Genomic DNA, 26,836 nt, shown 5'->3' on the forward strand with positions numbered 1-26,836 from the left:
CAGTGAGGAAGAGGTGGCAGAAGAAGAAGATGTGGACAATGGAAGTAATATAATACAGCAGTATTTCCAGTGACACACAGGTAAGGCACTGTAAATTCACTTTACATTTCAGTTGTCTATTGGATATTATACATGGCAGCCTGATTTCCCCACGTCTATGGCCACTTACTGTACCCTTTGGCATCTCTGTTTTCAGATCTCTTCAGATCTCTGTGCTCACTCTGGCTCCTGGTATGTTTACTGCTGCCCACTAAAGGTTATACCAATGTATATAAAATGTACATATGACTTGCAATGTTTTCAGAATGTTGTACTAATACATATTTCAATCATTTGACAGACTCAATATTTGTATTTGTTCCAAGAGTGTTTATTTAAGTGTTCATACGTAAAGGGGGATGTGCAATGGGCTGGGGTGATGGTGGTGGAATGTCCAGTTAGGGTCCAGTCGCTTGGTATCACAGGTGCATTGTCCAATGGGGCATAGAAAGGGGAGTGATGGCAGTTCAAGGTGGACAGGGTGACAGAGTGGGACAGAAGGGTGACAATCAGGAGAGTCCTATTTCCTGGCGGGGGTCTTAGCAATGATCTCTGGCTTCTGCCTGGATTGCAGGGACTGTTTGCGGGTGGTTCTTCTTCTGCAGGGGGTGGGGTGCTGTTGGCCTGTTGGTCCTGTCGCAGGACCTCCTGTCCACTAGCGCTGGCGGAGGTTGAGGGCTGTTCTTCGGTGTGGCTAGTGTTAGGGGCCCGTTGTTGTGCCACTGCCTCCCTCATGGTGTTGCCCATGTCAGCCAGCACCCCTACAGTGGTGACCTGGATGGTGTAGATGTTTTTGAGGTCCTCCCTGATCCCCAGGTACTGTCCCTCCTGCAGCCGCTGGGTCTCTTGCAACTTGTACAGTATCTGGCCCATGGTCTCCTGGGAATGGTGGTATGCTCCCAGGATGGTGGTGAGTGCCTCCTGGAGAGTCCCCTGGGCCTGTCCTCCCCCTGTCGCACAGCAGTCCTCCCAGTTTCCCTGTTGTCCTGTGCCTCTGTCCCCTGAACCGTGTGCCCACTGCCACTGACCCCAGGTCCCTGATCGTCCTGTGTTTGTGGGGTTGCCTGGGGTTCCTATAGTGGTGGACACACTGCTGATTGAAGTGTCCTGGGGACAGTGGCATGGGCCCGCTGGGTGGGTGCTGTGCTGGTGTTTCCTGAGGGGGGAGGCTCTGTGGTAGTTTGGGACTGTGGCACGGTAACTGACTGTCCAGAGGTCCCTGATGGGCCAGGTTGGTCATCGTGATCCAGGCATGCAGAGCTGCTGTCATCACTGTGGGCCTCCTCTGGGGGAAACTGGATGTTGTTGGCAACTCCTCTCCGGTGACGTTGAGTAGGGGTCCTGTGGGAATGAAAATGCAGTGTTATTGTATCAGCGTGTGGCATCTTGTGCTTGGGTGTGTTTCCCTGTATTGTTGGGATTGCATTGTCAGCTTTGCCTTATGTGCGTGGTGATTTTCTGGGCTAGGTGATTCTCTCTAATGGGCATGCTGTGGTGATGAGTGTCCATGCAGGTCTGTGATGGGAGTCCATGGATTTGTGTTAAATGCAGATCTTGGTTTTGGGATGGGTGGGTTGTGATAGTGGGTGTTGGACCTGGCTTTTTTGACAGGGTCATCCCCAAACTTTTTGCCTCCTTCCTCCTATTTTTTCTGACCTGTTGTTGTTGGCTTTTGAACTCTGGGCACTTTACCACTGCTAACCAGTGCTAAAGTGCTTATACTCTCTGTGTAAATTGTACTGTTGATTGGTTTATCCATGATTGGCTATTTGATTTACTTGTAAGACCCTAGTAGAGTGCACTATATGTGCCTAGGGCCTGTAGATTAAATGCTACTAGTGGGCCTGCAGCACTGGTTGTGCCACCCACTTAAGTAGCCACTTCACCTTGTCTCAGGCTTGCCATTGCGAGGCCTGTGTGTGGAGTTTCACTGCCACTTCGACTTGGCATTTAAAAGTACTCGTCAAGCCTAAAACTCCCCTTTGTCTACATATAAGTCACCCCTAATGTGTGCCCTGGTAACCCCTAGAGCAGGGTGCTGTGTGGGTAAAAGGCAGGACATGTAACTGTGTAGTTTATGGTGGACATTCTAACCCTGGCGGTAAAAACCGCCAGGGCGAATGACCGCTGTAGCACCGCCAACAGGCTGGCGGTGCACCACTGGGCATTCTGACCGCGGCGGTTCAGCCGCGGCCAGAAACGGAAAGTCGGCGGTGTACCGCCGACTTTCCGCTGCCCTCGAGAATCCTCCATGGTGGCGGAGCGCGCTCCGCCGCCATGGGGATTCTCACACCCCCTACCGCCATCCTGTTCCTGGCGGGTCTCCCGCCAGGAACAGGATGGCGGTAGGGGGTGCGCGGGGCCCCTGGGGGCCCCTGCAGTGCCCATGCCAATGGCATGGGCACTGCAGGGGCCCCCGTAAGAGGGCCCCACAAAGTATTTCAGTGTCTGCTATGCAGACACTGAAATACGCGACGGGTGCCACTGCACCCGTCGCACCTTCCCACTCCGCCGGCTCAATTCTGAGCCGGCGTCCTCGTGGGAAGGCTGTTTCCCACTGGGCTGGCGGGCGGCCTTTTGGCGGTCGCCCGCCAGCCCAGTGGAAAACCCAGAATGACCGCCGCGGTCTTTCGACCGCGGTACGGTCTTCTGGCGGTTCCCGCTTGGCGGGCGGCTCCTGCCGCCCGCCAATATCAGAATCACCCCCTATATGTCCTGGTAGTGTAAAACTCCTACATTTGTTATTACACTACTGTGAGGCCTGCTCCCTTCATAGGCTAGCATTGGGGCTGCCCTCCTACATTGTTGAAGTGGCAGCTGCTGATCTGAAAGGAGCAGGAAGGTCATATTTAGTGTGGTCAGAAGGGTAATACAAAATCCTGCTGACTGGTGAAGTCGGATTTAATATTACTATTCTAGAAATGACACTTTTAGAAAGTGAGCATTTCTTTGCACTTAAATCTTTCTGTGCCTTTCAATCCACGTCTGGCTAGGTTTAGTTGACAGCTCCTTGTGCATTCACTCAGACGCACCCCAAACACAGGGTACTCAGCCTCACTTGCATACATCTGCATTTTGAATGGGTCTTCCTGGGCTGGGAGGGTGGAGGGCCTGCCCTCACACAAAGGACTGCCACACCCCCTACTGGGACCCTGGCAGACAGGATTGAACTGAAAGGGGACCTGGTGCATTTCTTAGCCACTCTTTGAAGTCACCCCCACTTCAAAGCCACAATTTAGTATAAAACAGGGCCTCTGCCCTCCCACCTCAGACACTTGCTGGAGAAGAAACCTGAACCAGAACCTGCATCCTGCCAAGAAGAACTGCCTGGCTGCTCAAAGGACTCACCTGTCTGCTTTCTACAAAGGACTGCTGCCTTGCTGTTGGCCTGCTGCCTTGCTGAACTCTTGTCTGGCTGCAAAAGTGCTCTCCAAGGGCTTGGATAGAGCTTGCCTCCTGTTCCCTGAAGTCTCAGGACCAAAAAGACTTCTCTTTTTCATGTGGACTCTTCATGTGGCGAAACTTTCGATGCACAGCTTGTTCCGCAGTGAAAAATTCACCGCACGCCGATCCAAAAAGACGCCGCTCAATGCGACGCCTGCGGTGCGACTGGAACTTTGACGCACGGCCTCGCATGGACAACGCCGCCCAACTTCCAGAGGAGAAATCGACGCGACACCTGCCGTGAGAGAGAAAGTTCCACGCACAGCCTCCCGGAACGACACCCAGCCGGATAACAAGCCGAGGAATCAACGCACAGACCCTGGGACATCTGGTAATCCTGCGATCCATAGAAGGAGACGGTCCGCGTGACGGAAAACGACGCACGTCTTCCCCGAGTGAAAAATAACGACGCAAGTCCGTGTGTGAAGGGGCGAAACCAACGCACACACCATTTTTCTTCCTGTAGAATGACGCACGTCTCCCAGCATGAAAAATAACGACGCAAGTCCGTGTGTGGAGGGGCGTAACCAACGCACACACCATTTTTCCACGCATCTCCTCTTTTGCTGCCCTCTGCGGAGATTTTCCACTCCAAACCAGGTACTTTGAGCTTGAAAGAGACTTTGTTTACTTTTTAAAGACTTAAGACACTTCATATCACTTTTCAGTGATATCTTTACAAATTCATATTGCATCTTTGATCGTTTTGACGTGCAATTATCCAGATAAATATTATATATTTTTCTAAACACTGTGTAGTGTATTTTTGTGGTGCTATATTGTGTTATTGTATGATTTATTGCACAAATACTTTACACATTGCCTTCTCAGTTAAGCCTGACTGCTCAGTGCCAAGCTACCAGAGGGTGGGCACAGGATAATTTGGATTGTGTGTGACTTATCCTGACTAGAGTGAGGGTTCTTGCTTGGACAGAGGGTAACCTGACTGCCAACCAAAAACCCAATTTCTAACATTGGTGATCAGCGCTGAGGATAGGACTTGTATTTGTGCAGTGACATACAGTAGCTAAGTATTTCACTACCTACCCACAGTTGAAGGTCAACTTGATTTTTTCATCTTTTTGATTTTGGTTCTCTGATGTCCTCCTGGATATATTGTTGATGTTTTGGACTTTGGTTTTTGGTTTTGCCTGTGATACCTTGCCAGATTGGGAATGGGTACCTACTTCACAGACGACTACGGTGTATCATACATTGTGCCTGTTGAATCCCTCACCAAGGCTGAGCTAAGGGGACTTTGCAGAAAATGGGGACTTCCTATGTCAAGGAGATCCACTAAGATGGAACTGCTAGATATCTATGTAGCCCGGGGAGACGCCCAATGTGCAGAGGAAAAGGCAGCAAAGAACCAAAAGAATCATAGCCCTGAGAATGATTATGAAGAGGAGGACTGCTCAGATGAGCAGGAGGACTGTTCAGATGAGGGGGAGGACTACTCAGATGAGGAAAGAGAACCAGTGAGAGTTGAATGGCTCCTAGCTCAAGAGCGGAGGATGAAATAGCTAGATAAGTTTATTCAGAGGGCTGAGGCAGCAAGAGCCTTAGCCCGGGAAAAAGAAAGGATTGCAGCTGAAACTGGAAGCCGGAAGGGCTGAGTCCAGTTCAGATGGTGGCAGCAAAAATCTTGCATCCAGTACTGCTGAAGAAGGGCACAAGCCCAGAGATGTGGTGCCCAACATGAAGAAGGGAGTTGACACACCCCAAGCGGTTCAAGAGTATGAGGTAGTTCCTGTTATGCACAGGGTCCCTGAGAAGGATTGGGGAACTGGCACAGGGAATCATATTCCTTCTGGGGGAGGTACAATTTACTGGCTCTAGAAGAGAGTGACAGGGAAAAGGGTCCCCCCCTGGTGGACGTCCTGGATATAGAGTGTGGAGACATCCCAGAAGAGTATGGGTTGAGTGTCAGGGACAGTCAGATACTGTCTCACCAGTCTCAGGAGGGTGAAGTAGAGTGCTTTTTCAAGGCTGCATCACTGGAAGGTTGGGTGAAGGGTACTGTGGTTAACACATGTGAAGGGCAGAGTGATGTAATTGCTGGAGAGCATATGTCTGGTCCTTATTTTCCAGAGCTACGCCAACACCAGCTGGAGTGTGAGTTCTCTGACCCCAGGGAGCTTACAATGGAGGCAGACTTCTGGGTGAGTACCGGAGAGTCTGAAGAGGCATTTGGGGGTGCTCCTGAAGGGAGTGGTCTAGGTGTTTCCCAACCAAGTGAGGTGGGAGAGGATTGTAGTGTCCCAGGTAGGTCCCAGGTCCTAGAGGGTTCCATGAGGGAACGCCAGGAGGGAAGCCTAGCCTGTACCGTAGGGTCACTTGTTGAGGGAGGCCCCGCAGTGTCAGAAGAACTTGGGGGGGTGACTGTAGCCAGCATCCCACCAGTTCTGGTCTCTGGCAGTACCACTCCTAGTGAGGGGGTGCAGAAGTCCAGACAGAGGGTTGAGAGGGGGTTGCGGACCCCAGAGGAGGCCCTGGAGAGTCAGGGGTCAGCTCTGAGGGCAGAGCCCCCCAGGAATGACCCAGGTGAAACTGTTTCTGGTTTGGGGGAGATCCAGACTCTGCCAGATGGGCAAAGGTCAGGAGACCTGCGCCAGCCATACTCTTGTGTAGCCCTTGGGGAATGTGTGTCCCTTGTAGGGGGTGAGCGTGCCCCCCAGGAAGTCCTGGCGTGCCAGGTAATTGTTCAACCTCAGGGTGGTGACTCTGGGTTGGATGACCAGGTTCAGGGGTTAAACTCTGGCCTGGTGGGGGGTCAGTGTGCCCCCCAAGAAGTCCTGGTGTGCCAGGCAACTGTTCAACCTCAGGGTGGTGACTCTGGATTGGATGGCCAGGTTCAGAGGTTAAACTCTGACCTTGTGGGGGGTAGGTGTGCCCCCCAGAGAGTCCTGGTTTGCCAGGCAGTGATCCAGTCTGAGGGTACAGACCCTGGGCTGGAAGACCAGGTTCAGGGTGTCCCCCCGGACCTGGAGGGAGGGGCTACTGACAACAGTGCCCCTACCATGTTGTCTTCTGAGGAGGCCACTCCTAGTTGGAGGGTGCTGGACCCCAGAAGGGAGGGCAGGGGGTGGGAAGCCTCACCCCGGGTCCTAGTCCAACCTGAAGGTACAGACCCTGGGTTGGAGGGCCAGTTGCAGGTTAACACCCCTGCACTGGTGGAGGAATGGTGCAGGGCGGCTTCTATACGCACCCTGACCATGTTGGACTCTGGGGGTACCGCTCCAGGAGGGAGGGTACAGAGCCTCAGAGGGGAGGACCAGGTTCAGGCTGTCATCCCTGACCTGGAGGAAAGGAGAGTGGTTAAAGGGTGCCCAGCACCTGGGGCTACCGCCCCCCACTCTCCACAGCCACAGTGGTTGGAGAGCTTTGAGAGGCATAGGGCCTGGCTCGCATCCCTGACAGCTGTCAGTAACCACTGTGGCTTGCTGTCCAGGTGGAAAGAGTTATTCCTGGGGAGGGGACAAGTGTCACACCCTGGGGGTAGAGTGGGCAACACCACTGTGTTGGTCCTGGTGGTACTATCCTGCTCCTGGGATACATCTGTGAGCAAAGTAAGGTTAGGTGCTGCACAGATGGTATCCGCAGGTAAGGAGAAAGGTTCCCCATGGGTTGGCTTAGTTGGCCGTGAGAGTATGCACAGAGGGATCCAATTGGAGCCAGGAAGGCGAAGAACTGGAGCATGCCCCTGCTGTTGTGGGCCTGGGTCCTTGTTCTATCGCCTCAAACAGGGAAGTACATCAGGGTAGTGATTGTTCTCCCCTGGCTTTAGGGTGGTGGAGGGGTCATGTTGGACCTGGCTTTTTTGACAGGGTCATCCCCAAACTTTTTGCCTCCTTCCTCCTATTTTTTCTGACCTGTCGTTGTTGGCTTTTGAACTCTGGGCACTTTACCACTGCTAACCAGTGCTAAAGTGCAAATGCTCTCTGTGTAAATTGTACTGTTGATTGGTTTATCCATGATTGGCTATTTGATTTACTTGTAAGACCCTAGTAGAGTGCACTATATGTGCCTAGGGCCTGTAGATTAAATGCTACTAGTGGGCCTGCAGCACTGGTTGTGCCACCCACTTAAGTAGCCACTTCACCTTGTCTCAGGCCTGCCATTGCGAGGCCTGTGTGTGCAGTTTCACTGCCACTTCGACTTGGCATTTAAAAGTACTCGCCAAGCCTAAAACTCCCCTTTTTCTACATATAAGTCACCCCTAATGTGTGCCCTAGGTAACCCCTAGAGCAGGGTGCTGTGTGGCTAAAAGGCAGGACATGTAACTGTGTAGTTTATATGTCCTGGTAGTGTAAAACCCCTAAATTCGTTATTACACTACTGTGAGGCCTGCTCCCTTCATAGGCTAGTATTGGGGCTGCCCTCATACATTGTTGAAGTGGCAGCTGCTGACCTGAAAGGAGCAGGAAGGTCATATTTAGTATGGCCAGAAGGGTAATACAAAATCCTGCTGACTGGTGAAGTCGGATTTAATATTACTATTCTAGAAATGCCACTTTTAGAAAGTGAGCATTTCTTTGCACTTAAATCTTTCTGTGCCTTTCAATCCACGTCTGGCTGGGTTTAGTTGACAGCTCCTTGTGCATTCACTCAAACACACCCCAAACACAGGGTACTCAGCCTCACTTGCATACATCTGCATTTTGAATGGGTCTTCCTGGGCTGGGAGGGTGGAGGGCCTGCCCTCACACAAGGGACTGCCACACCCCCTACTGGGACCCTGGCAGACAGGATTGAACTGAAAGGGGACCTGGTGCCTTTCTTAGCCACTCTTTGAAGTCACCCCCACTTCAAAGCCACAATTTAGTATAAAACAGGGCCTCTGCCCTACCACCTCAGACACTTGCTGGAGAAGAAACCTGAACCAGAATCTGCATCCTGCCAAGAAGAACTGCCTGGCTGCTCAAAGGACTCACCTGTCTGCTTTCTACAAAGGACTGCTGCCTTGCTGTTGGCCTGCTGCCTTGCTGAACTCTTGTCTGGCTGCAAAAGTGCTCTCCAAGGACTTGGATAGAGGTTGCCTCCTGTTCCCTGAAGTCTCAGGACCAAAAAGACTTCTCTTTTTCATTTGGACTCTTCGTGTGGCGAAACTTTCGATGCACAGCTTGTTCCGCAGTGAAAAATTCACCGCACGCCGATCCAAAAAGACGCCGCTCAACACGACGCCTGCGGTGCGACTGGAACTTTGACGCACGGCCTCGCATGGACAACGCCGCCCAACTTCCAGAGGAGAAATCGACGCGACACCTGCCGTGAGAGAGAAAGTTCCACGCACAGCCTCCCGGAACGACACCCAGCCGGATAACAAGCCGAGGAATCAACGCACAGACCCTGGGACATCTGGTAATCCCGCGATCCATAGAAGGAGACGGTCCGCGTGACGGAAAACGACGCACGTCTTCCCCGAGTGAAAAATAATGACGCAAGTCCGTGTGTGAAGGGGCGAAACCAACGCACACACCATTTTTCTTCCTGTAGAATGACGCACGTCTCCCAGCATGAAAAATAACGACGCAAGTCCGTGTGTGGAGGGGCGTAACCAACGCACACACCATTTTTCCACGCATCTCCTCTTCTGCTGCCCTCTGCGGAGATTTTCCACTCCAAACCAGGTACTTTGAGCTTGAAAGAGACTTTGTTTACTTTTTAAAGACTTAAGACACTTCATATCACTTTTCAGTGATATCTTTACAAATTCATATTGTATCTTTGATCGTTTTGACCTGCAGTTATCCAGATAAATATTATATATTTTTCTAAACACTGTATAGTGTATTTTTGTGGTGCTATATTGTGTTATTGTATGATTTATTGCACAAATACTTTACACATTGCCTTCTAAGTTAAGCCTGACTGCTCATTGCCAAGCTACCAGAGGGTGGGCACAGGATCATTTGGATTGTGTGTGACTTACCCTGACCAGAGTGAGGGTTCTTGCTTGGACAGAGGGTAACCTGACTGCCAACCAAAACCCCCATTTCTAACAGTGGGTATATGTGAGGTGGTGCAGTGATAGGGGTGAGGTTAGGGGTAGGAGTTTGTGATGGCATGCAGGTAGGGTGGGGGATATAGTAGTAAAAATTTGACTTACCAGAGTCCAGTCCTCCTGCTACTCCTGCAAAGCCCTCAGGATGCATTATTGCCAAGACTTGGTCCTCCCATGTTGTTAGTTGTGGGGGAGGAGTTGGGGATCCACTGCCAGTCCTCTGTACAGCTACCTGGTGTCTTGCAACCATGGAATGCACCTTCCCCCGTAGGTCGTTCCACCTCTTCCTGATATCATCCCTTGTTCTGGGGTGCTGTCCCACGGCATTGACCCTGTCAAGGATTCTCTGCCATAGCTCCATTTTCCTAGCAATGGACGTATGCTGCACCTGTTATCCGAATAGCTGTGGCTCTACCCAGATGATTTCCTCCACCATGACCCTTAGCTCCTCCTCTGAAAACCTGGGGTGTCTTTGGGGTGCCTTGGATGTGGTGTGAGTGATATGTGTGAGGATGTGTGGGGTGATGTGTTGTGGTGTGTGGTGTGAGGTGTGTGGATAGTGTATGGGTGATGGTGTTCTGTGGCTCAGATTGAGTGGGTGCTCCTGGCTTGTGTCTCTGTCTGTTGGCAATCTTTTTTTCATTGAAAGGGTTGTGGGTAATGTGGGTGTGTGTTTTATAGTAGTCTGAGTGTGTGGGTGTGGTGTGTGTATGTTTGTCAGGTGTGTGTAATTTGAATCGTCCAATGTGGAGTAGTTATGTAAGTGTGTGTGTATTTTGAGTGCGGCGGTGTGTACCGCCAATGGTTAACCGCCGTTGAAAGAATCCTGCAGTGATTCGTGGGTCCTGATACTGTGGGCGTATTCCTGATGGCATAACAGTGTGGGTTTTTCTACTTTCAATTTATCACTGACCTTTGTTCTGGCAGACTTTTCTGGGTGTCTGTATAGTGGCGGATTTCTCAGTGTGGGTCATAATACCCGAAGCGGAATACCGCTGCGGTCACGGTATGTTGGCGGCTGTCAGCACTGCGGTAGGCAGCATTTACCTCCAGGGTTGTAATGAGGTCCTTAATGTTTTCTAGTGCATAGATCTAAAAGCGCCAATCTGGTCATCTGCTTGCACTAGACTGGGGCAAAGTCAAAGGGTGATGCTGACTGCAATGGAACCCTGCTCAGATACAGCAAGCGGGAGGCCTCAGTCAAAAGTTTACCTTCGGACTTAGATGGTCATTTGGACATTGGCGGTGACTGTTAAAGTGGTGGTAATACCGCCAACAGGCTGGTGGTAATTACCGCCAAATTAAGACCATGGGGGTGATAACTCCCATAGATAGCCAATGTACCACACCATCCACCAGGGCATTAACACCACTCACCATGGCGGCAGCCATCAACAGCCAGGCGGAAGACAAGGTACTGCCCACCATATCATTGTGAGAAGGTAGCCTCTTTCTAGCCTTGTTACCCCCACTTTTGGCCTGTTTGTGAGTGTATGTCAGGGTGTTTGTCACTGTTTTCACTGTCTCACTGGGATCCTGATAGCCAGGCCTCAGTGCTCATAGTGAAAACACTATGTTTTCAGTATGTTTGTTATGTGTCACTGGGATCCTGCTGGTCAGGACCCCAGTGCTCATAGGTTTGTGGCCTATATGTATGTGTCACTGGGACCCTGTCACACAGGGCCCCAGTGCTCATAGGTGTGCATGTATATGTTCCCTGTGTGGTGCCTAACTGTCTCACTGAGGCTCTGCTAACCAGAACCTCAGTGGTTATGCTCTCTCATTACTTTCAAATTGTCACTAACAGGCTAGTGACCAATTTTACCAATTTACATTGGCTTACTGGAACACCCTTATAATTCCCTAGTATATGGTACTGAGGTACCCAGGGTATTGGGGTTCCAGGAGATCCCTATGGGCTGCAGCATTTCTTTTGCCACCCATAGGGAGCTCTGACAATTCTTACACAGGCCTGCCACTGCAGCCTGAGTGAAATAACGTCCACGTTATTTCACAGCCATTTTACACTGCACTTAAGTAACTTATAAGTCACCTATATGTCTAACCTTTACCTGGTAAAGGTTAGGTGCAAAGTTACTTAGTGTGAGGGCACCCTGGCACTAGCCAAGGTGCCCCCACATTGTTCAGAGCCAATTCCCTGAACTTTGTGAGTGCGGGGACACCATTACACGCGTGCACTACATATAGGTCACTACCTATATGTAGCTTCACAATGGTAACTCCGAATATGGCCATGTAACATGTCTATGATCATGGAATTGCCCCCTCTATGCCATCCTGGCATAGTTGGCACAATCCCATGATCCCAGTGGTCTGTAGCATAGACCCTGGTACTGCCAAACTGCCCTTCCTGGGGTTTCACTGCAGCTGCTGCTGCTGCCAACCCCTCAGACAGGCAGCTGCCCTCCTGGGGTCCAGCCAGGCCTGGCCCAGGATGGCAGAACAAAGAACTTCCTCTGAGAGAGGGTGTGACACCCTCTCCCTTTGGAAAATGGTGTGAAGGCAGGGGAGGAGTAGCCTCCCCCAGCCTCTGGAAATGCTTTGTTGGGCACAGAGGTGCCCAATTCTGCATAAGCCAGTCTACACCGGTTCAAGGACCCCTTAGCCCCTGCTCTGGCGCGAAACTGGACAAAGGAAAGGGGAGTGACCACTCCCCTGACCTGCACCTCCCCTGGGAGGTGTCCAGAGCTCCTCCAGTGTGCTCCAGACCTCTGCCATCTTGGAAACATAGGTGCTGCTGGCACACTGGACTGCTCTGAGTGGCCAGTGCCACCAGGTGACGTCAGAGACTCCTGCTGATAGGCTCCTTCAGGTGTTAGTAGCCTATCCTCTCTCCTAGGTAGCCAAACCCTCTTTTCTGGCTATTTAGGGTCTCTGTCTCTGGGGAAACTTTAGATAACGAATGCATGAGCTCAGCCGAGTTCCTCTGCATCTCTCTCTTCACCTTCTGATAAGGAAACGACCGCTGACCGCGCTGGAAGCCTGCAAACCTGCAACATAGTAGCAAAGACGACTACTGCAACTCTGTAACGCTGATCCTGCCGCCTTCTCGACTGTTTTCCTGCTTGTGCATGCTGTGGGGGTAGTCTGCCTCCTCTCTGCACCAGAAGCTCCGAAGAAATCTCCCGTGGGTCGACGGAATCTTCCCCCTGCAACCGCAGGCACCAAAAAGCTGCATTACCGGTCCCTTGGGTCTCCTCTCAGCACGACGAGCGAGGTCCCTCGAATCCAGCGACGCTGTCCAAGTGACCCCCACAGTCCAGTGACTCTTCAGTCCAAGTTTGGTGGAGGTAAGTCCTTGCCTCACCTCGCTGGGCTGCATTGCTGGGAACCGCGACTTTGCAGCTACTCCGGCCCCTGTGCACTTCCGGCGGAAATCCTTTGTGCACAGCCAAGCCTGGGTCCACGGCACTCTAACCTGCATTGCACGACTTTCTAAGTTGGTCTCCGGCGACGTGGGACTCCTTTGTGCAACTTCGGCGAGCACCGTTTCACGCATCCTCGTAGTGCCTGTTTCTGGCACTTCTCCGGGAGCTACCTGCTTCAGTGAGGGCTCTATTTCTTGGTCGACGTCCCCTCTCTCTTCAGGTCCAATTTGCGACCTCCTGGTCCCTCCTGGGCCCCAGCAGCGTCCAAAAACGCCAAACGCACGATTTGCAGCTAGCAAGGCTTGTTGGCGTTCTTTCGGCGGGAAAATACTTCTGCACGACTCTCCACGGCGAGAGGGATCTGTCCACCAAAGGGAAAGTCTCTAGCCCTTTTTGTTTCTGCAGAAACCTCAGCTTCTTCTGTCCAGTAGAAGCTTCTTTGCACCCGCAGCTGGCATTTCTTGGGCATCTGCCCATCTCCGACTTGCTTGTGACTTTTGGACTTGGTCCCCTTGTTCCACAGGTACCCTAGATTGGAAATCCACAGTTGTTGCATTGCTGGTTTGTGTCTTTCCTGCATTATTCCTCTAACACGACTACTTTGTCCTTAGGGGAACTTTAGTGCACTTTGCACTCACTTTTCAGGGTCTTGGGGAGGGTTATTTTTCTAACTCTCACTATTTTCTAATAGTCCCAGCGACCCTCTACAAGGTCACATAGGTTTGGGGTCCATTCGTGGTTCGCATTCCACTTTTGGAGTATATGGTTTGTGTTGCCCCTATACCTATGTTTCCCCATTGCATCCTATTGTAACTATACATTGTTTGCACTGTTTTCTAAGACAATACTGCATATTTTTGCTATTGTGTATATATATCTTGTGTATATTTCCTATCCTCTCACTGAGGGTACACTCTAAGATACTTTGGCATATTGTCATAAAAATAAAGTACCTTTATTTTTAGTATAACTGTGTATTGTGTTTTCTTATGATATTGTGCATATGACACTAAGTGGTACTGTAGTAGCTTCACACGTCTCCTAGTTCAGCCTAAGCTGCTCTGCTAAGCTACCATTATCTATCAGCCTAAGCTGCTAGACACCCTATACACTAATAAGGGATAACTGGGCCTGGTGCAAGGTGCAAGTACCCCTTGGTACTCACTACAAGCCAGTCCAGCCTCCTACAATCATGACACAGAAAACCACCACGATTTCCGGGGCGGTACCAACGCCATCAAAAGCCTGGCGGAAACACAACACAGAAGACCAAAGACTCACCATCATAGACACAGAGAAGATCAACGCCGCCATGGAACCGGAACTGAAAGTCTTCCCGATGCTCTTCTACGTCATGCTCCACCTGGATCACCAACGGCAACGAAGACGTTGACTGTGAGTACAGCCGCCTAGTACACAAGGGAGGGAGGGAGGAAAAAGAGAGTGACACACACACGCACAACACACACCATTCACACACAAATCATACACACAACCAGCTGCAGATGTAAAGCAACGGCACAGGACACACGGCATAATAATACAAGGACTAGAGGTCAGCAGTACTGAGATTGTAATTGCATGGCAACAGCCACCATATGTAACAACTTGAGATCAAAGATATATGAACGATTGTCCAGAAAGGGCCAATGCCCATTCCAAAGTATAAAAGGACCACATGGCCGCAGGGCACATTCTAAGCCCCAACTTGATCCTGACTAACTCCGCACACAACTGTGCAGGGGCACCATTTCAGAAGTGGACAGGCACCTCAGGGGGAAGGGGGGCACCTCAGCTGAAGTCGGGAACTTGCCCACTGATCCTGGAGGGGGCTCCATGCACATTTTCTATTGCTGGGGAGTACAAGGTCACAGTCTCTGAGGTTGGTAACTTGCCCTCTGATCCTGAAGGGGGCTCCATGCCCATTTCCCATTGCAGGGGAGTGCAAGGTCACAGTCTCTGAGGTGGGGAACTTACCCACTGATCTAGGAGGGGTCTCCTTGTACATCAGTCCCTGGAGGGTGGCCTACATTCCCTCAGCTGGAGGGAAGGGCTGTTGTGTCTCAGCAGGAGACAAGGGCTCCGTGCCCACTGGTGGTGGTGGTGGTGGTGGTACCCTGCCAGCCTCAGCAGGAGGTGAGGGCTGCATTGTCTCTGCTGGGGAAGGTGTCTCCTGGGCGGCCTCGGCAGGAGGTGAGGGCTGCTGTGTCTCTGCTGAGGGAGGTGTCTACTGGGTAGCTTCTGCTTGAGGTGAGGGCTGCTGTGTCTGCTGGGGGAGGTATCTCCTGTGCAGCCTCTGCTTGAGGTGAGGGCTGCTGTGTCTCAGCTGGCAGTCAGGGCTCTTGGCTTTCATTGGTGGTTGAGTGGGAACCTTTCCATTTATTGGTGGTTGAGTGGGTACCTCTCCTTTCATTGGTGGTTGAGTGGGAACATTTCCTTTCATTGGTGGTTGAGTGGGAACCTCTCCTTTCCTGGCTGGTGGAGTTGGAACCTTCCCTTTCCTGGCTGATGGAGTGGGAACCTTCCCTTTCCTGGCTGGTGGAGTGGGATCCTTCCCTTTCTTGGCTGGTGGAGTGGGTTCCTTCTCCTTCTTGCCTGGTGGAGTGGGATCCTTTCCCATCTTGGCTGTTGGGGTGGGATTCTTCACTATCTTGCCTCCACGACTAGGAGGTGCCTCCACTGTCTCTGTGGACTGTTTGGCTGAGGTGCTGGCCTGGGTAGTTTTGACCCTGCTCTTATGGGCAGGACGGGGGGAGGGGGAGAGAAGAGGTCAAGTTGGGTAAGGAAAAGCTTCTTAGGGATGTTGGGGCGGGATGAGGGAGGAGGGATGGGAGTGGAGTTTGAGGGAGTGATTGTTGGAGGAGTATGTCTGCTGGACTTGGGTGCAGGTGCATGAGCCGTGTGCTGATGTGAGGTGGATGGCTGTTGGGTGTCTGAGTGCCTGCGTTTGTGTCCCTTAGGTGGGGGGGACAGACAGGGTGGGAGAGGACACAGGGAATGTGTGGATGGATGTTGTGGAGGTGTCTGCTAGTGAGGTGTGTGTGCTGCTTGGTGTGGTGATTTTGGTGGTAGCTGTTGAAGAAGTGCATGCAGGTGTGAGTGCAGATGTGACTGAGGGAGGAGGAGGAGCAGGAGGGGGAGACAGTGGAGGCAGTGGATGTGGTCATGTGTGCAACTGTCTGGTGTTTGTGTGAGTGCTTGTGGCCTGAAGTGTGCTGCCTGTGTTTGTCTGTGCCACTCTTGTGTGATGTTTTGTGTGCATGCTTGTCTGTATGTATGCATGGGATGGGTTAGGGTTGAGCAGACTGGGAAGTGGTAGTTGGAGTGGGAACGGTAGGAACAGGGACAATGGCTGCCATCAGAGAGGAGGCCAGAGGCTGAAACGATCTCTATTGGGCCACCAATCTACAGTGGATGCCCTCCAGGAATGTGTTGCATTGCTGCATCTGGGATGCCAGCCACTGGATGGCATTCACAATGGTTGCCTGCCCTACAGAGAAGGATCTCAGGAGGTCAATAGCCTCCTCACTCAGGGCAGCAGGGCTCACTGGGGCAGGGCCTGAGGTGCCTGGGGCGAAGGAGATGCCCGCCCTCCTGGGTGAGCAGGCACAGGCAACTCAGTAAGGGGCTACTGGGAGGGCGGTGCTGATACGGGGATTGCGGCTGTACCTGGAGCTGGGGCGGTCACAGAGGTGTCCACCACCACCAGGAAGCTTCCATCGGAGGAGGAATCAGAGTCAGTGTTGTCACCTCCTGTCTTTGCAGTGGTGCTCCCCTCAACCTCTGTCCCACTGATTCCCTCGGCGTCGGTGGACTCTGCCTCCTGGGTCCTGTGGGATGCAGCTTCCTCTGTCGCCGGTGCCCCTGCTTCTCCGCCAGATGATGCTAATGCATACATGAACAGGATGACAGAAGGAGAAAGGCGGCAAAGGGAGAGAAAGGGAGCACTGGGTCAATTACAGCACCAACACCACAGTTGGCATACACAGTACAGTCACTTACAGGGATCAGGATTGAGCACTATGCAATGCACTGGCATTCAATCGACTAGATGCCACAGCAAGATGAGGGCCAAGCACCGCCAGCTGCACCCCTCCTGGGACCCACAAAGCCCTGACTGACATGGAATGCAACAGAGCTAGGTTACCTGAATCTGCTATACACCCATTCCCGTAAGCTGGATTACTCTTCAATGTCTGACCTGGCATTAAGGGGCACCCACTAACTCACACCCACCACCCGGATCCCATGCCAACTACCAACTATTGTCGTAACGCCCATTGTACTCACCCCTTTGTGGCTGCTGTGATGCCTAAACGTGCCAATCTAGCTCTGGGTAGGCCACCGCCAGTACGCGGGCCATCAGGGGGGTCAGGTTCCGAAGGGCACCCCTTCCTCGTTGAGAGGCTATCCCCAGCTGGGCCTCCGCAGTCTTCCGTGCCCAGCGTCTCAGGTCCTTCCACCTTTTCCTACAGTGGGTGCTCCAACCAGCTGTAGACCCCCCGGGGCCACACGTCCTTGGTGATGGCAAGCCACAATCCCTTCTTTCGATGGGCGCTGACATACAGAGGTAATACAGACAGGAGGACAGCATTACACATACAATCCAGCCTGTCACACATATGGCCCACAAATCCCGTTTCCAACTCCATTGGCACACACATCACCCAGCACCCACCATGTACACTACCACAAGACATCCCCCCAAATGACACAATGCCTTCACACTTATCGCCATGCAACCTTCCAAGATGCATCGTGCCCAAGGTGTACTCACCTGTTGGTCTGGAGGCCCATACAGCAGTTCATACTGGAGTAGAACTCCATCCACTAAGCGCTCCAACTCCATCGAAGTGAAGGCAGGGGCCCTTTCCCCAGTCACACGGGCCATGGTAGGTTCTAGACACAGGTCACAGCAGCACATGCAGTGTAGGAGATGTCCTGTGGAGAGCTAGGAATCAAGTGAGAATTCAGATGGAAAATGGCGGTCACATCCTCAGCGGTGTACACCGCCATCACCGCCGCTGATCCCCATTGGCCACTGTACTTCATTGAGTTCCATATTAGCTAATGAGGAATTGCACAGCAGTGCATGACCGCCTTCCTCCACGACACCTAATGTTGGTGAGGATACCTCACTTCCACCTGTCCCTAGATACAGGACAGGCGGTCGCCATTTCATGGTGGTGGACAGCATTCAGATAATTCATAACTGCGTCATTGCCAAAAATTGCACATACATTGCCATTCCCACTGTCCCATCACATTAATGCTGTATGTACACTGAGGTGGTGTTTCCATTGTTCAGATTTTGACAACCTACTCCCTCTTGTGTCCCTTAGATACCTACTGCTGCAAATGAATAGGAGGAGGAGACAAGCCCCCGTGTACAGACCCCTTGTGGACGTGGTTACACTGGAGGACAGGCACATAATACTCACCTATAGACTGGACAGGGCCACAATCACAGATCTGTGTGCCCAATTGGAGCCTGACCAGATATCAGCCATCTGTCATCCCAATAGGATACCCCCTCTTGTGCAAGTTCTATCAATACTCCATTTCCTGGCAACCGGTTCTTTCCAAGTGACAGTGGGCTTGGCAGCAGGAATGTCACAGCCAATATTCTCAATCGTGCTGGCAAGAGTATTGTCTGCCTTGGTCAAACACATGTGCAGTTACATTGCTATCCTCCAGGTGGAAGATTTGGCCACTGTGAAGGCAGGATTCTATGCAGTGGGACATATGCCCAATATTGGTGGGGCGATAGACGGTACATATATTGCATTTGTCCCAACCCCCTCCAGAATGAACAGGTGTTCAGGAATCAGAAGAGTTTCCGCTCAAGGAATGTGCAAATGGTGTGCCTGGCGGACCAGTACACCTTCCACGTCACTGCCAAGTATCCTGGGTTGGTACATGACGCCTTTGTTCTGAGGAATAGCAGCATCCCACATGTGATGGCCCAACTACAGAGGCACAGGGTGTGGCTGATAGGTGAGCCAGAGCTCCCAACCAATGTATGTCAGTGTATGCCTTCAGGTGTTATCCCCATAGCATTGTGTAAGGCTAATGGTTGTCCATCACTACTTGCAGGTGACTCTGGCTACCCAAATCTATCCTGACTCCTTGCCCCTGTGAGGAATGCCAGGCCAGGGGCTGAGAACCATTATAATGATGCACATGGGCGAACCAGGAGAATAATCGAAAGGACCTTCGGCCTCCTGAAGGCCAAGTTCAGGTGCCTCCATCTGACAGGTGGATCCCTGTGCTACTCACCCGAGAAGGTCTGCCAGATAGTAGCGGCATGCTGCATGTTGCACAGCCTGGCCCTGTACAGGTGGGCCCACATGTGCCTTTTTTGCAGGTGTAGGTGACTGGAGATGCCCCTGTGGGAGCAGTGGACCCTGAGGACAGTGAGCATGAGGAGGATGAGGATGAGGATGTAGACAACAGAACATCAGTTAGAGGTCAATACTCCAAATGACACACATGTGAGACAGTGGAACTGACCAGTACTCTGCCAATGATTTTATCTGTGTGTCTGTACCATGATAGCATTCACTTCCCTTGCATCTCAACTTACTGTCACCTATGGCTTGTCATTTTACAGATGTTGGTGATATGTCAACAGTGTCCTGATGTGATTATTACAGACAGCTACAGGTCATTAATTGTATGCTACCATAGTGTTCAGATCATTTGCACTAGATGTGTCTGTTCCCATAAATGCACATGTTCAACACATAAAACAGTGTCACTCAAGTTGTGTTCAAGGGTATTTATTGTAGTGCAAATAGTTGAGAGAAATGTGCTATGGAATAGGGTGATGGTAGAGGAAAGTCCAGGGTATTGTTCCAGTCTCTTTGTAGCACAGGTTCTGTGTCGAAGGGGCCATAGGAAGGGGAGCAAAGGCAGATCAAGGGAGTCTCATTTCCTGGTGGTGATCTTGGTCTTGGCAAGTGTCTCTGGCTTCTGTCTGGGTCACAGGGAACGTTTGTGGGGTAGTTCACCTTCTGCAGGAGGACGGGTGCTGGTGGCCTCTGGGTCCTGTGGCGGCGTCTCCTGCCCACTAGCTGCAGCGGAAGTTGAAGGCTGGTCAATAGACTGGCTTGTGGTAGGGGCCCGCTACTGTGCTGTTGATTCCCTCATGATGTTGGTCATGTCTGCCAGCATCCCTGCCTGGAGATCATAGTGGTGTTGAGGGCCTGCAAGTCCTCCCTGATCTGATGGTGTTCTTCCTGCAGCCGCTTGTTCTCCTGCATGTTGGTAAGGATCTGGCTTATCGTGTCCTGGAATTGTTGGTAGGCCCGTGGGATCTTGGTGAGTGCCTCCTAGAGAGTCGGTTCCTTGGGCCTGTCCTCCCTCTGGCACACAGTGGTCCTCCCAGTGTCCCTGTTGCCCTGTGCCTCTGTCCCCTGAATGGTGTGCCCACTGCCCCTGACCCCAGGTCCCTGATTGTCTTCGGGGTGAGTGAAGTGTGGACTGGGGTCCCTGTACAAGTGGGCACACTGGTGATTGACGTGTCCTGAGGACAGAGATGTGGGGACGCTGGGTGGGTGCTGTGGTATTGGATATTGATGGGGGAGGCTCTGTGATAGACTGGCAGTGGGTTGGGATGACCGACTGATCAGTGGTCCCTGATGGACCAGTTAGTTCATCCAGATCCAGACGTCCAGAGTTACTGTCATTACTGGGTGCATTTTCTGTTGGGGGACTGTTAGTCGTGGCACCTCCTCTCCGCTGACATTGCCTGGAGTACCTGTGGGGATGAAAGTGATGTATTATGTTTTATGTCTGTGTCATATTGTACATCCCTAGCTTCCCCTCTATCGTTGCTGTTGCCCTAGCACCTTTGTACGTGTATGGTGATGTATTGTGGGATTGTTAGTTCCCCTATGCTGTGGATGATTTTGTGATGGGTGTACATGCAGGGCTGGGAGGGCTGTCCATGCATTGGAATTGCATGCAGGGCTTGGTTTTGGGGTTAGTCAGATGTGTAGGTGCAGGGAGTGGAGTGATGGGAGTGAGGGTGAGGGGGTGAGATGGCATGTAGGTATGGGGAGTGTTAAGTAGTAAATATTGACTCACCAGTGTCCAGTCCTCCGGCTTCTCCAGTGAGTCTTCAGGATGCAGGATTGCCAAGACTTGCTCCTCCCATGCTGTGAGCTATGGGGGAGGAGGTGGGGGTCCACCGCCAGTCCTCTGTATGGGGAGCTGGTGTCTTGCTGCCATGGAACGCACCTTCCCCAGTAGGTTGTTCCAGATCTTCCTGATGTTGCCCCTTTTTCTTGGATGCTGTCCCATGGTGATCACCCTATCCATGATTCTCTGCCATAGCTCCATATTCCTGGCAATGGATATTTGCTGGACCTGTGCTCCAAACAGCAGTGGCTCTACCCTGACTTTTTCCTCCACAATGACCCGCAATTCCTCATCTGTGAAACAGGGGTGCCTTAGTGGGGACATGGGTATTGTGTGGTGTGTGTTGGTGTGAGGGTGTTGAGTAATGTGGTTGGGTGTGTGTGATGTGGGGTGCATGAGGGATGTATGGGTATTTGTGGTGTGTGTGGCTAGTTGTCGCAGTGGTCTTGGCGTCAGTCTGGTGGCAATAATTTGTATTCGTAAAGGGTTCTGATTAATGTGGGTGTGTGTTTTATAGTGCTGTGGGTGGGTGGGTGTGGTGTGTGTATTAGTGTCAGGTGTGTGTCTTTGGTATTGGCCAATTGTGAGAAATTAGCCTCTTTCTAGTAACCCCCACTTTGGGCCTGTTTGTGAGTGTGTGTCAGTGTGTTTTTACTGTGTCACTGGGATCATGCTAGCCAGGCCCCAGTGCTCATAGATAAAAACCTATGGGGGTGATTCTCACCCTGGCGGGCGGCGGAGGCCGCCCGCCAGAGTTCCCCCCTCCAAAATACCGCTCCGCGGTCGAAAGACCGCTGAGGGTATTTTGGGTTTTGCACTGGGCTGGCGGGGGACCGCCAAAAGGCCACCCGCCAGCCCAGTGCAAAACGGCCTTCCCAGGAGGACGCCGGCTCAGAATTGAGCCGGCGGAGTGGGAAGGTGCGACGGGTGCAGTGGCACCCGTCGCGTATTTCAGTGTCTGCAAAGCAGACACTGAAATACAAAGTGGGGCCCTCTTACGGGGGCCCCTGCAGTGCCCATGCCATTGGCATGGGCACTGCAGGGGCCCCCAGGGGCCCCACGACACCCCATACCGCCATCCTGGAACAGGATGGCGGTATGGGGTGTCAGAATCCCCATGGCGGCGCAGCGGAAAACCGGCGGGAGACCGCCGGTTTTCCCTTTCTGGCCGCAGCTGAACCGCCGCAGTCAGAATACCCTGTGGAGCACCGCCAGCCTGTTGGTGGTGCTCCCTCCAACCCTGGCGGGGTCAGAATGACCCCCTATATGTCAGTGTGTTTTGCCTGTCTCACTGGGATCCTGCTAGCCAGGACCTCAGTTCTCATAGTTTGTGGCCTAATTTATGTGTTGTCAGTAGTGCTTGACTGTGTCACTGAGGCTCTGCTAATCAGAACCTCAGTGCTTATGGTTTCTCTGATTTTAAATGTGTCACTATAGGCTAGTGACTTCTGTAGGAGGCTGGCCTGGTTTGTAGTGGGTACCTTGGGTACTTACACCTTATAATAGGTCCAGTTATCCCTTATTAGTGAAATGTAGTAGTGTTCTAGCAGCTTAGGCTGATAGAGGTAGCTATAGCAGAGCAGCTTAGGCTGAACTAGGAGACATGCAAAGCTCCTGCAAGACCACTTATAGTTATTCAGTACTTATACATAAGTAAAGACAATACTCAGTGTTACCAAAAATAAGGGTATTTATTTGGGTGACACAGTACCAAAAATATCTTAGAGACAATACTCCTTCTGGAGGTAAGTATTATACACAATATGTACACTAGACACCAACACTAGACAGGTAAATAGTCATAGAACAATGCAAACAATAGGATATGCTGTAGAATGCAATGGGAGAAAATAGGTCTAGGGGAAACACAAACCAAATACTAAGAAAGTGGAATGCGAATCACGAATTCCCCCCTAGACAAGTGTAGTGTGTGCAGAATCGCTGGGAGAGTAAGAATACAGTAAAGGTAAGTAAATTACCCCACCTCAGAGCCCAGAAAAGCAAGAGTAAAGTACCGCAAGTTTCCTTAGGACACACTACACCTCATGATTGAGATTTTGCAGCAGCCAACCAAGTCTGCAAAGAACAACTGCTGGATTCCTGGACCTGAAGACCTGCAAAGGAAGGAGGCCAAGTCCAGAAGTCAAAAGAAGTTCCAGGAAGGACAGGAACCCCTGCCAGCCCAGAAGAGGGTGCAAAGGAAGAGTCCATGGTTAGTCGAAGACTGCAGAAATGCACCCTAGGAAGATGCCAGCGGATTCCTGCATGATGCAAAAGATGTCCTACGGTGTGAAGATCTTTGCAGATGTGATTTCGCGTTAGAGGTCACCAACAAGCCTTGGCTACGACAAAAGTGCATCTTGCATCAAAATGGTGCTGGATGGACCCAGGAGGGACCTGGGGGCCTCAAGTCTGTGTGAAGGGGAAGAGGGGGCTCTCAGCACTTTAGAGAGCCCTTATGATACCAGTCAGCTCGGAGGAGCCAAAATGGCGGCCGGGAAGGACGCCTAATTTGTGAGCTCCATCCCGGACTCGATATAAACATCCTGTAGGGCGCCCCCGGAGCCCCATCGGTGCTTGGGAGTGCACGATCTGCCCCCGGCGTACCAGCGCTGACCGGAGGAGCTGAGAGCCTGTGGAATCGGTGCTGCGGCGTCGGAGCCTGCTTCGTGGCCGGGAGACGGCACATGAGGCGCCTGGGCTGGCGGCGCTCGATGAGACGCGGGCTGCGCTCAGAGGGCCCGATCGCGTGCCCCTAAGTCGCTTGGGCGGAGCGCCGTTGTGAAACTGCTCATATCGGTGAGCGATCAGCGACGACGGCGGACTTGGGCCGAGGGAAGGCCATTCTCTCACCCCCCTGCCAGAGCTCCTCCGCGCTACACGAAGAGCCGGGGTGGAGCGGAGCGGTGCCTGCAACTGGCGCGGTGGCGGCCCCCGGTTGGGGCATTGAAAACAGAAACAACTCATCAGGAGCCGAATCGGCCACCGGGGCCCCAGAGAGGAGGAAAGCCTGTGCTGGAACAGGCCGGGATGCCTGCCTGAAGAACGACGCCGTAGCGGGCCTGCCCAGATGCGGGGTGGGCGCTCGGGGACTGGGACCACTGCTTCCGGCTCGTGGCGGTGAATGCTGCGCACGGAGCCAGCATCTGCACACAAGTGAGGTACGGAGGGTGCACGGCTGGGGGGCACAGTTCCCGGCTGCGGGAGGAGTGGAGCGGCTGGGACTTCCCCTCCCGCTCCCCTCCATCGAGGCACCGCCACCTGGAGACTCAGATGACAGCGCACCATGCGCGAAACTCTGCCCCCGTGCTTGCAGCGCACTGCCAACTGAGCAGTACACAGGAGTCTCACGGGCACTAGCCCAGGAGGCCACCTAGCAAAGGACTGGGCCTGGGTCATGAGCGGGGAGGACACACCTAGGAACTGAGCTTGCTGCCACCGGGCTGATACAGCCAGCTGATCCCCCCTCCCGGCCCGGGAGTCCTCGGATTTCGGCCAAACAAACGTAAGGGTGGTTGTGAGCCCGGATGGGGGACAGATCTCTGCTCCCCTTTTGATCTGCTTTTGCTTCCCTTGCTCTATCTCCTGCCGCTCCCCCCGTCGAGCAAATGCTGCCCGCCTACACCGATGTCTCCAGGGCAGTTGGCACTCTAGCACAGGAGACACATGACTCTGATACTACAAGGGGTACATCATACATTTCTAGGGCAACTCAACGCTGGGGTCGCCCGACTGGTCTGTAGCCCCCGCATTAGTCCATAAACAAGCAGGAGCACATGCTGGACAGCTAAAGTTAGGAACAAGCTCCGTCTAGGCTCCACTTGCCTAAGTGAAACCCAAAGTGCAAGGGAGCATACACTGAGTAGGTTGCGCCGCAACAACGTTCGCTTCCTGAGGTTTCCTGAAAAAACGCAGGAACTAAGCACGGAAATATTCCTAGAACAATGGCTAATCAAAGAAGTAATAAATGGGGCTCCATCCAAGTTCTTCTCTGTGGAAAGGGTACACAGAATTCCGGGCAGACCTCCGGCCCCCGGACAGCCACCCAAACTGTTGATTGTTAGATTTTTAAATTATAGGGATCGAGACACAATATTACAACAGTTCCGCAGCAAAGGCCCATTTAACTATGAGGACTCAGTCATTAATGCACATCCAGACTTCACACAAGAGGTGCAAAGACAACGTAACTCTTATGTTAAAATCAAGCAGCGCCTGCGTGAACACAATAATAAATACGCTTTATTGTTCCCTGCTAAACTTAGAGTGGCAACAGAGGATCGTATCCACATATTTACTTCCCCTGAGGACGCCTGGACATGGCTACACGCCAAGGGCCTTGCGCGCCCCCGTGAGGACACAGAAGGAGATGAGGAATGGCTAGTCTCCACCTCAAGGAGGCGATCTAGGAGGCGCACTAGGGGACATCCTACTGACCAACAAGTAGCAGAAGAAAGAGCAAAATTGTTGAAAGAGACTCCTCTACTAACGCAAAATAACTTTAAGGCAATCAGGACGACCCCTGAGATCAGCATGGACTGGACTCCGACACGGCCAGCTCTGACTCTACAATAACAGGAGAGCTGAAAGGAATGAAAGTTACCCCCAGAACTGCAGACAAACTCTAACCATACACAGCCGTACCACCTCCTCACCAGCACTCACAGTATATGTGGCTGGATGGCATGGGAAGCTCCAGGGCAGCAGAGGACGTCGAAGATCGCGTACCCCCAACAACGAGTATCTTTTGTACAAACTCACATCTGACTGATGAAGTGCACTTTGGGGGCAGACGGGGGGTGGGGGGGGAGGGTTAATCATACACTCTGGGGGCGCCCAACTGCATTGGCAGACTAAGTCTGCGCAAAGATGTGAGCCCCGAAAAAGAGCCACATCTGGTCGACATGATAGCACCACCACGGATATTCAGACGGATACAGGTTTTTTCACACACTCACGGGTTGAGTAGTTTTACACAAGTTGATAGTTGGGTTGGGGAACCAGTTGGGGTGGGAGGGAGAAGTAAACTAGTAAAAATGCACACTACAGATCCATTCAAAATGCAGGGAATACTGCTGGAAATGGTAACTTTAATAAATAGCACTGCTGGAGGGGCTGCAGACTGGAAGGCCTTTGTGAATGGTAGAATTCTACGACTAGTCATAATCTATAAACTCACATGGCACCACACGCGAAAGGCAACATAAATCAGTACGATATAGTGACATGGAATGTGAGGGGCATGGGAGCGCCGAGTAAAAGATCTCGAGTTTATGCACGCCTCTGCCAACTGGGCATACATATTGCTATTTTACAAGAGACACACTTGCTGGAGCCAGACTTGCGGGAGTTGCGCGCGAAGTGGGGAGGACAGTTGATAGGCACAACATACTCAGCTTTCGCAAGAGGAGTATTGATATGGTTTGCAGGAGGCGTCCCATTTCTTCAAACGGCACACAGAATAGATCACGGGGGCAGATTCGTGGTGGTGGAAGGCCAGCTGGATGGCAGACAGCTGTCTGTATTTGGCATACATGCCCCAAACAGCGAGATAGCGGGATTCCTGAGCACACTCACGCCGACACTACTGACAAACCCATCGGCTCCGGCCATCTGGGTGGAGTTTTAACAGCACACCGACTGCAACACTAGACAGGTCCAATGCCCAAGAGAGCTCGATAGTGAAGAGAAACACCACAAGTCCATTGCAGACATGGGCAGGCGATATGAGACTCTACGATATATGGCGCATGAGACATCCGCAACAGAGGGAATACTCATTTTACTCAGTCCCACACAAAACACACACTAGAAT

At 52.1% G+C, this 26,836-nt stretch overlaps 1 protein-coding gene across 2 annotated transcripts in view; it reads left to right on the forward strand.

Moving 5' to 3' along the window:
• Positions 1-26,836, forward strand: part of LOC138250304 (P2Y purinoceptor 8-like) — a 319,845-nt gene that overhangs the window by 253,187 nt on the left and 39,822 nt on the right. The window lies entirely within an intron of this gene.

Source organism: Pleurodeles waltl, chromosome 8 (assembly GCF_031143425.1).
Source record: "Pleurodeles waltl isolate 20211129_DDA chromosome 8, aPleWal1.hap1.20221129, whole genome shotgun sequence".
NCBI lineage: Eukaryota > Metazoa > Chordata > Amphibia > Caudata > Salamandridae > Pleurodeles > Pleurodeles waltl.